This window comes from Sus scrofa, chromosome 1, assembly GCF_054392235.1.
Source record: "Sus scrofa isolate SSC_HxYL_T2T_F1_AM1 chromosome 1, Sscrofa_HxYL_maternal_Yorkshire_Landrace_v2.0, whole genome shotgun sequence".
NCBI lineage: Eukaryota > Metazoa > Chordata > Mammalia > Artiodactyla > Suidae > Sus > Sus scrofa.
Window position 1 is genome coordinate 57,130,701 of NC_139383.1, and position 7,461 is coordinate 57,138,161.

Consider the following 7,461-nt stretch of genomic DNA (forward strand, 5'->3'; position numbering starts at 1 on the left):
ATGATATCACAGTGAAAGCTACACCCATTTAGAGGCCTGCTGATCCATGCTGGCAACATGTTTCAGTGTTTAGTGTTCCTGACACTGCTGAAAATGGTTTTTTTGAACTTTTCATTTGGTACTGCCCTTAAAAATTAACTCACATTTTTTAGAAAATAATGATGGCCTTGATAGAATCACCAATATCTGTACAGTGTAACTTTCACATACTTGGGACCTCAGAACGACCCTGAAAAAAATGTAGGTAAGTCCAACTGGTTGAAGCATTTCCTTTTCTTCAGGCTAAAGATAGTGCCTTGTTTTCCTTCTTTCTTTCCTCACTCTCTTTCTGTCTGTCTTTCTGTCTTTCTTACTTTGTAGTTTCTTTTTAGGGCAGCCCTACACTCTCATACCTCTGTGCCTTTGCTTTAACTGTGAAATCCTATCTAAGATTAAAAACCCTGTTTTGTTTTGTTTTGTTTTGTTGTCTTTTTGCCTTGAGGGGCCCATGGAGGTTCCCAAGCTAGGGGTCTAATTGGAACTGTAGCCTCTGGCCTATGCCACAGCCACAGCATTGTGGGATCCGAGCCTTGTCTGCAACCTACACCACCACAGCTCACGGCAACACCGGATCCTTAACCCTTTGAACAAGGCTAGGGATCAAACCCACAACCTCATGGTTCCTAGTCGGATTCGTTAACCACTGAGCCATGACGGGAACTCCAAAAACCCTGCTATTTCTTTAAAAAGTAAAATAAAGAGTTCCCTCATGCAGCTTAAGGATCCAGCACATTGTAACCACTGTGGCTCTAGCTGCTGCTGCGGCTTGGGTTGGATCCCTGGCCCAGGAACTTCTGAATACTGTGCACAAGGCCAAAAAAATTAAAATAAAAAGTAAAATAAGTATAAAGCCTAAAAATGAAACCAAACTCTCTCTGCCCACCTCTGCTTCTTATCCACATCTCCTCCCCTCAGGCAACCTTCTAATCCTCCTATCAGTTCCTTTAATATTAAATTTCATATTTTTAAATAAAAAGCTGACAATAATATATTTGGGTTTTTTTGGCTCAATCTAAGCTAATTACTTTCTACTATGAAGATGAGGTTTTAGCTCTGCTATCACCCAGACTCCATCTATAAACATATACTTACATGTATACATACATGCATATATTCTCTTCCCCCATCCTCCTAAAATTATTACATTGTAAGTTTGGAGTCTATTGATACTTGGTGTGGTAAAAAGCAAAAGTCAACTAAGTAAATCTGAGGATCTAATTAACTTTATTAAATGACTCATGAAACTGGCGGCATCTCATCTGGCAAACAGAGCTACTCCCAAGAGTTGCGCAAAATGGAAGGTTTCTATAGGCAGAAAAAAAAAAGGGTGGGACAAGGAAGTGGGGAGAATGGATTATTTCAAGAAGATCAGCTTCCCTTAGGGACAGGCAAGGGGTCTTAGGCAGATTGCCTTACTAGTGCTGACCAGGAAATTTCAGACTTATTGGTTTAAAATCTCCTGGGAGATGCCAAAATTGCAATTAGTTTAGGTAGTAAGTCTTGGTATGACTTAGCATAGTGACTCCATCTGGGGCGCCTTGTTTCTTTTTAACAAGTATTTACATGTAACCAGTGTTGCTATGAGTGTATTCTCCTTCTTGGGCTTTTTCTCTTTCTTTGGAATTGGTAATTGCCTTGCTCTTTCCTTGGCTTTCTTTTTCTCACATCATTTTCCATTTACCCAGCTTTATTTGTCCCCAAGCTTCTGCCAAAAGTGTACATCTCTTCTCAATTCCTTCAAACACTGAGGATTCTATCAATGTCATCTTTTCCCTGGAAACCCCCCCAGGGTCACCCATCTTCCTGCTGCAGGCTGCACTGGCTTGCTCTCTAAGCCATAGTATAGCTATCATCCTAAGCTTACCTCTCATCTTTATACTAGAAATTCCTTCCACTTCTGCCTGTGTGGGCTCTCATGCAGGTCCCATGTCTTATTCTTTTTTGGTTTCCTCTCTCTTTTTTTTTTTTTTTTTCTGTCTTTTTTCCTTTTCTGGGGCCGCTCCCGAGGCATATGGAGGTTCCCAGGCTAGGGGTCTAATCGGAGCTGTGGCTGCCAGCCTACACCAGAGCCACAGCAAAGAAGGATCCCAGCCGCGTCTGCAACCTATACCACAGCTCACGGCAACACCAGATCCTTTACCCACTGAGCAAGGGCAGGGACCGAACCCGCAACCTCATGGTTCCTAGTCGGATTCGTTAACCACTGCGCCACAATGCGAACTCCTCTGCTGTCCTATTCTTAACCCACTGAGCCACAGCAGGAACTCCTTGACATGCTATTTTAAATTTTCAATAGTTTGGGAGTGCCCGTCCTGGCTCAGCAGTTAGGGAATCTGACTAGTATCCATGAGGACACAGGTTTGATTGCTGGCCTTGCTCAGTGGGTTAAGGATCCAGAATTGCCGTGAGCTGTGGTGTAGGTCTGAAGACTCAGCCCAGATCCTGAATTGCTGTGGCTGTGATGTAGGCTGGCAGCTACAGCTCTGATTTGACCCCCAGCCTGGGAACCTCCATAAGCCGTGGCTGTGGCCCTAAAAAGAAAAAAAAAATTCAATAGTTTTTTTAAAATTCTATTTCTTTTTTATAGCGTCTTGTTTTTGTTTCATGGTACTATAGGCCCAACATCCTGAGGCTATTAATTTGATGAGCTTTTTATTTTATTTTTGTCTTTTTAGGGCCACACCCATGGAGGTTCCCAGGCTAGGGGTCTAATCGGAGCTGCAGCCGCTGGCCTACGCCACAGCCGCAGCAACTCGGGATATGAGCTGCGCCTGCAACGAACACCACAGCTAATGGCAATGCCAGATCCTTAACCACAGAGAGAGGCAAGGGATCGAGTCAGCATCCTCAAGGATGCTAGTTGGGTTCCTTGACTGCTGAGCCACAACAGGAACTCCTAGATAGGCTTTTTAAAACTTTCTTCTACTCTGTGTCCTGCAAGTTCCTTTTATTCCTGTTTGTTTGTTTGGAGATCCTTGTGTGACTGCTTATACTTTATGGCTCAACAACAAAAAGCCGACAGTAAACTCTGTGTGCAAGGCTAGTGGGCATCACTATGGGATGATTTGGCTGGGCTATACCTTAAGGAACCCTGATGTCAGTATTTAAACTAATCACATTATATGCACTTGTCATACATGTGCAGAATGACTGTAACTTACAAATTAGGCCAAAATGCCACCCTCATCTCTCTCCTGAATCTCGAAAAGCTAATGACATCATTTTAGATTATAGCAATGAGTCATATTTGGCTGCAAGGCATAATCAATATCCCAGAAAAAACTTGGCAAAATATCAACATCACATCTTCATTCTGAGCTTCCCTGTGCTTTTCTTTAGCTGAGAGCTAAACATTCTTTTGGTCTTTTTTGTATGTTTAGGAATATGAAAAAATGATAGAACTCAGGGAATGTCAGTTTTTCTTCTTGGCTAAATCTTAAATTTCAAAGGATAAAATAAGGACACAGTAAAGATAACTCAGGCAATGTTGATTTTTTCTGGACAAATCCTAAATCTTTCTGTATATTATAAGGACATGGAAAAATCTTCTTTCTTAGGAAAAATAAGTAGAAAAATCATGGACCAAATCTCATTTTTCTTTTTGTTTGGATTACAAACTATAAGGGAAAAAAAAAAAAAAAAACCATCTACATAGTCCCACTAAGACCCGAAAATCATAAGCATTTCTCTAAAATAAGGATTCATTTTCAAACCTTTTACCATCATGTATTTGAAAGAGCCCTAGAGTATGAAATTCTATCTTATCATGTCACCCTAAGTTCAAATACTGTAAAAATGGGGGCATTGCAGTATTTTGCAGAAATGGAATATACCATTTTCTTCATGGAATTTTAGCTGACCAGGAGCAGGACTGAATTGACTGTTCTGGAACCTGGAAAATAAAGGAGATTTGACAGGATATGTTTCAATTCATTTTCTTTAAGTTTCTTGGAAGTAGTTTAATTACTCTTTTCTGGAAATGTCCAATGAAATAGTCAAAGATAACCAGATTGATTTAACAAATGGATTTTCATGTTTTTTACCAAATAAGAGTAAGAACATTTTTTCTACTAGGGGATCACAGGCAAGTAGAAACAACTTAATTGTTTGGGGGTTCTTTTGTTTTTGAGAGATGAAACAGAAATTTTAATTCATTTGGCTTTAAAGTGAAGAACATCAAAAACAAGATCTTAGTAAATAAAATAAAATAAAGTAAAATAAAATAAAAATAAATAAATAAATAAATAAATAAAATACCAAGGATGGTATTTTTCTTCCCAGATTGCCCCCTCTGGATTTTCACATTCCTGTCAAGGCTATTCCTCTCCAAATGAACCAGATTAGAAAGTCTAGGAGCTATCTCTTTTGCTTTCCCTTCTCCTCACCTCTCCTCACCCTCATGCTCCCCACCGTCTGGTCTCCCCACATATTCCAATTAGCTCACTCCTCACTCAGTCTCCCCTCTCAGGCTTTCATTCCTATCTCCACCTTCTTATCCTTTGAACCATCTGAGTCCTCAGGTGCCTCACAGATAAGTCCTTGCCATTTGCCTCACTGCTTCCAATCTATTTTCAGAGGAGTTCCAAGCTTTTTTTGCCTAAAGGGTCATATAAGTAAAGAAGTGAAATGAACTGGATGAGCACAGGCCCTATTTTAGGACAGCTTCTATGCAGCTCTAGCCAATTGTGTCTTTACCAAGGATAATGAGACAGGGTGGCCAGAAACCATACTTTACAAGAAAAAATCAGAGAGCTCCAGAGTTTCCATAAGTTCTCTCGGTTCCCTTGGATTTCTGGGAATTATAAGTCCAAGAAGAGGGATGTTTGGGGGGGTCTGGAACATAGGTCGTGTGATTCACTGGGCTGGCCATGCCTCTCAAGGCTTGTCATGGCCACAGTTCCTGAACCGGTCTTACATGGTTCCTTACAGAGAAGTGCTTCACCATCCTGGCTCATCATCCTCACCAGGAGCCGCTCAGAGATCTGATCTAGTAAGAAACTTCTGTTGAACCAGCATGATGGTAATGAATTGCCCAGTCATCTAAGGAGGAACAATTCAAACTGGACCAATCAGTCCCCGTCTCTGGAATTTGAACTTTATCTTATCTTTTATTTATTTTTTTAAGGCCAGTGTGTGCAGCATATGGAAGTTCCCAGGCTAGGGGTTGAATCGGAGCTACACCTGCCAGCCTACACCATAACTACAGCAATGCCAGATCTGAGACGCATCTGCAACCTACACCACAGCTCATGGGAATGCCAGATCCTTAACCCACTGAGCAAACCAGGGATAGAACCCTCATTCTCATGGATGCTAGTTGGATTCTTAACCCCCTGATCCATGATGGGAACTCCCTGGAATTTGAACTTCAGATAAACACTGAATGAATTGGTAGCGATGGTAGAGGTAGAAATAAACAAAAAACACAAACAGAAAGAGTGTTGAGTCATGGGAATGACAGAACCTTAGAGTAAGCTAACATCTTCAAGAAGTGACAAAATAACCTAGTAACTAGGGACACACCGGATCCTAAAGAAATTTTGAGTTTCTTCATTGCATGTCTGTCAGGCACTACATGGTAATTCTTGTTCTTCCCATGAGTTCTGGGCATAAAGTTTTCCTAGGATCCTATGAGGCCTACTACATGGTCAATCATCTTCTTTATGTCTGTGTGTGCATATCTTTCTGAGTAAAATCTCACTATTGAAAAAACCTAACAACAATGCTTTTTTTTTTTCTAAAGAGGTAACTTTCTCAACTTTGATAAATTGAAAAATGCTTGTCCCGTTTCTTTTCTGTGGCCTTCTGCTTTTCTCATCTATTTGTTTTGATGTATACAACTGTTCTATAATATTTATTAAGGACACCAGTTACTGAAGTAAAAGTACATCAATAAATCAATAAAAATGTGCCAATGTTTTACAGACTGCATTCTCTCACACACACAAATAGCATGAAGTTTTCAATGATATGATCTAGAGTAGCTGCAAGTACGGCTGGGCCTGGATGTCCCAAGTTTTACAAAGAGCTTAAATCATGAGAGTGCAATAAGTCTCCAGAGTTACAAAACATCCCAGAGCAGGAATTATGCTTTACTTCCATGCTTTGAGTATTTAAGGGAAGAGAGATGAAATAAGAATGATGAGAACAGTAGAAAAAAATGAAGAGATAAAAAGGGGAGAAAGACAAAGACATCAAAGAAATGATCGGACTACTGATTACAGAAATGATGGATGACTGATGAGACACATAAGGATTATACCTGAGTACAATTGCAGTGTGGATGAGGAGTTAAAAACTGGAGTATGTTGGGGAGAAAACTAATTTTTTTTAAACAATTGAATAGATGTTTTAAATGATTTCATAGTGTTTTAAATTAGAATTAAAAAAATCAATGTAGACTCCTGACTTTAAAAAGAAATGTCTGGGAGTTCCTGTTGTGGCACAGCGGATTAAGAATCCAACTAGTATCCATGAGAATGTGGGTTCAATTCCTAGCCTCGCTCAGTAGGTTAAGGATCCTGAATTGCTGCAAGCTGAGGTATAGGTCTAAACTTCAGCTTGGATCTGGCATTGCTGTGGCTGTGGCTGTGGCTGTGCCTATGGTGTAGGCCAGCAGCTGCATCTCTGATTTGACCCCTAGCCTAGGAACTTCTATATGCCACAGGTGTAGACCTAAGGGAAAAAAAAAAAAGGGAGGGGGGGAGAAAAATGTCTTTTGGAGTTCCCACTGTAGCACAATGGGATGGGCTGCATCTCTGGAGTGCTGGGACACAGGTTTGATCCCTGACCCAGGCACCATAGGTTAAGGATCCTGCATTGCTGCAGTTGTGGCTCGGATCTGATCCCTGGCCTGGGAAGGCCATATGACTTGGGGGTGGCCAAAAAAGAAAAAGAAAGAAAGATCTTTCAAATTTAAACACCCCCCAAAAAAATCTAAAAGAAAAATGTACAAAAAAAATTTTTTTTGCCATTAATATTTTTCTTCATTTAAAGGAACTAAGATTCCTTATAAAATAGCTCATTCCATGTTTTGGGTCAGAGAAAGGTTATAATCTAGGACATCTTCTTGTATATATAAAGCAAAAAAGTTTTCTTTTTTGTGTGTGTTTTTAGGGCTGCATCCACGGCATGTGGCAGTTCCCAGGCTAGGGGTCTAACTGGAGCTATGGCCTCTGGCCTACGCCACAGCCACAGCAATGCCAGATCGCAGTCGCATCCACGACCTACCCCACAGCTCACAGCAATGCCAGATCCTTAACAATCTGAGCAAGGCCAGGGATCGAACCCGCAACCTCAAGGTTCCTGGTTGGATTCATTTCCACTGCACCACAACGGGAACTCCCAAGAATGTTTTCAAAAATGCTTGTGAGTGGGAGTTCCCATCGTGGCACAGCAGAAACAAATCCGACTTGTATCCAT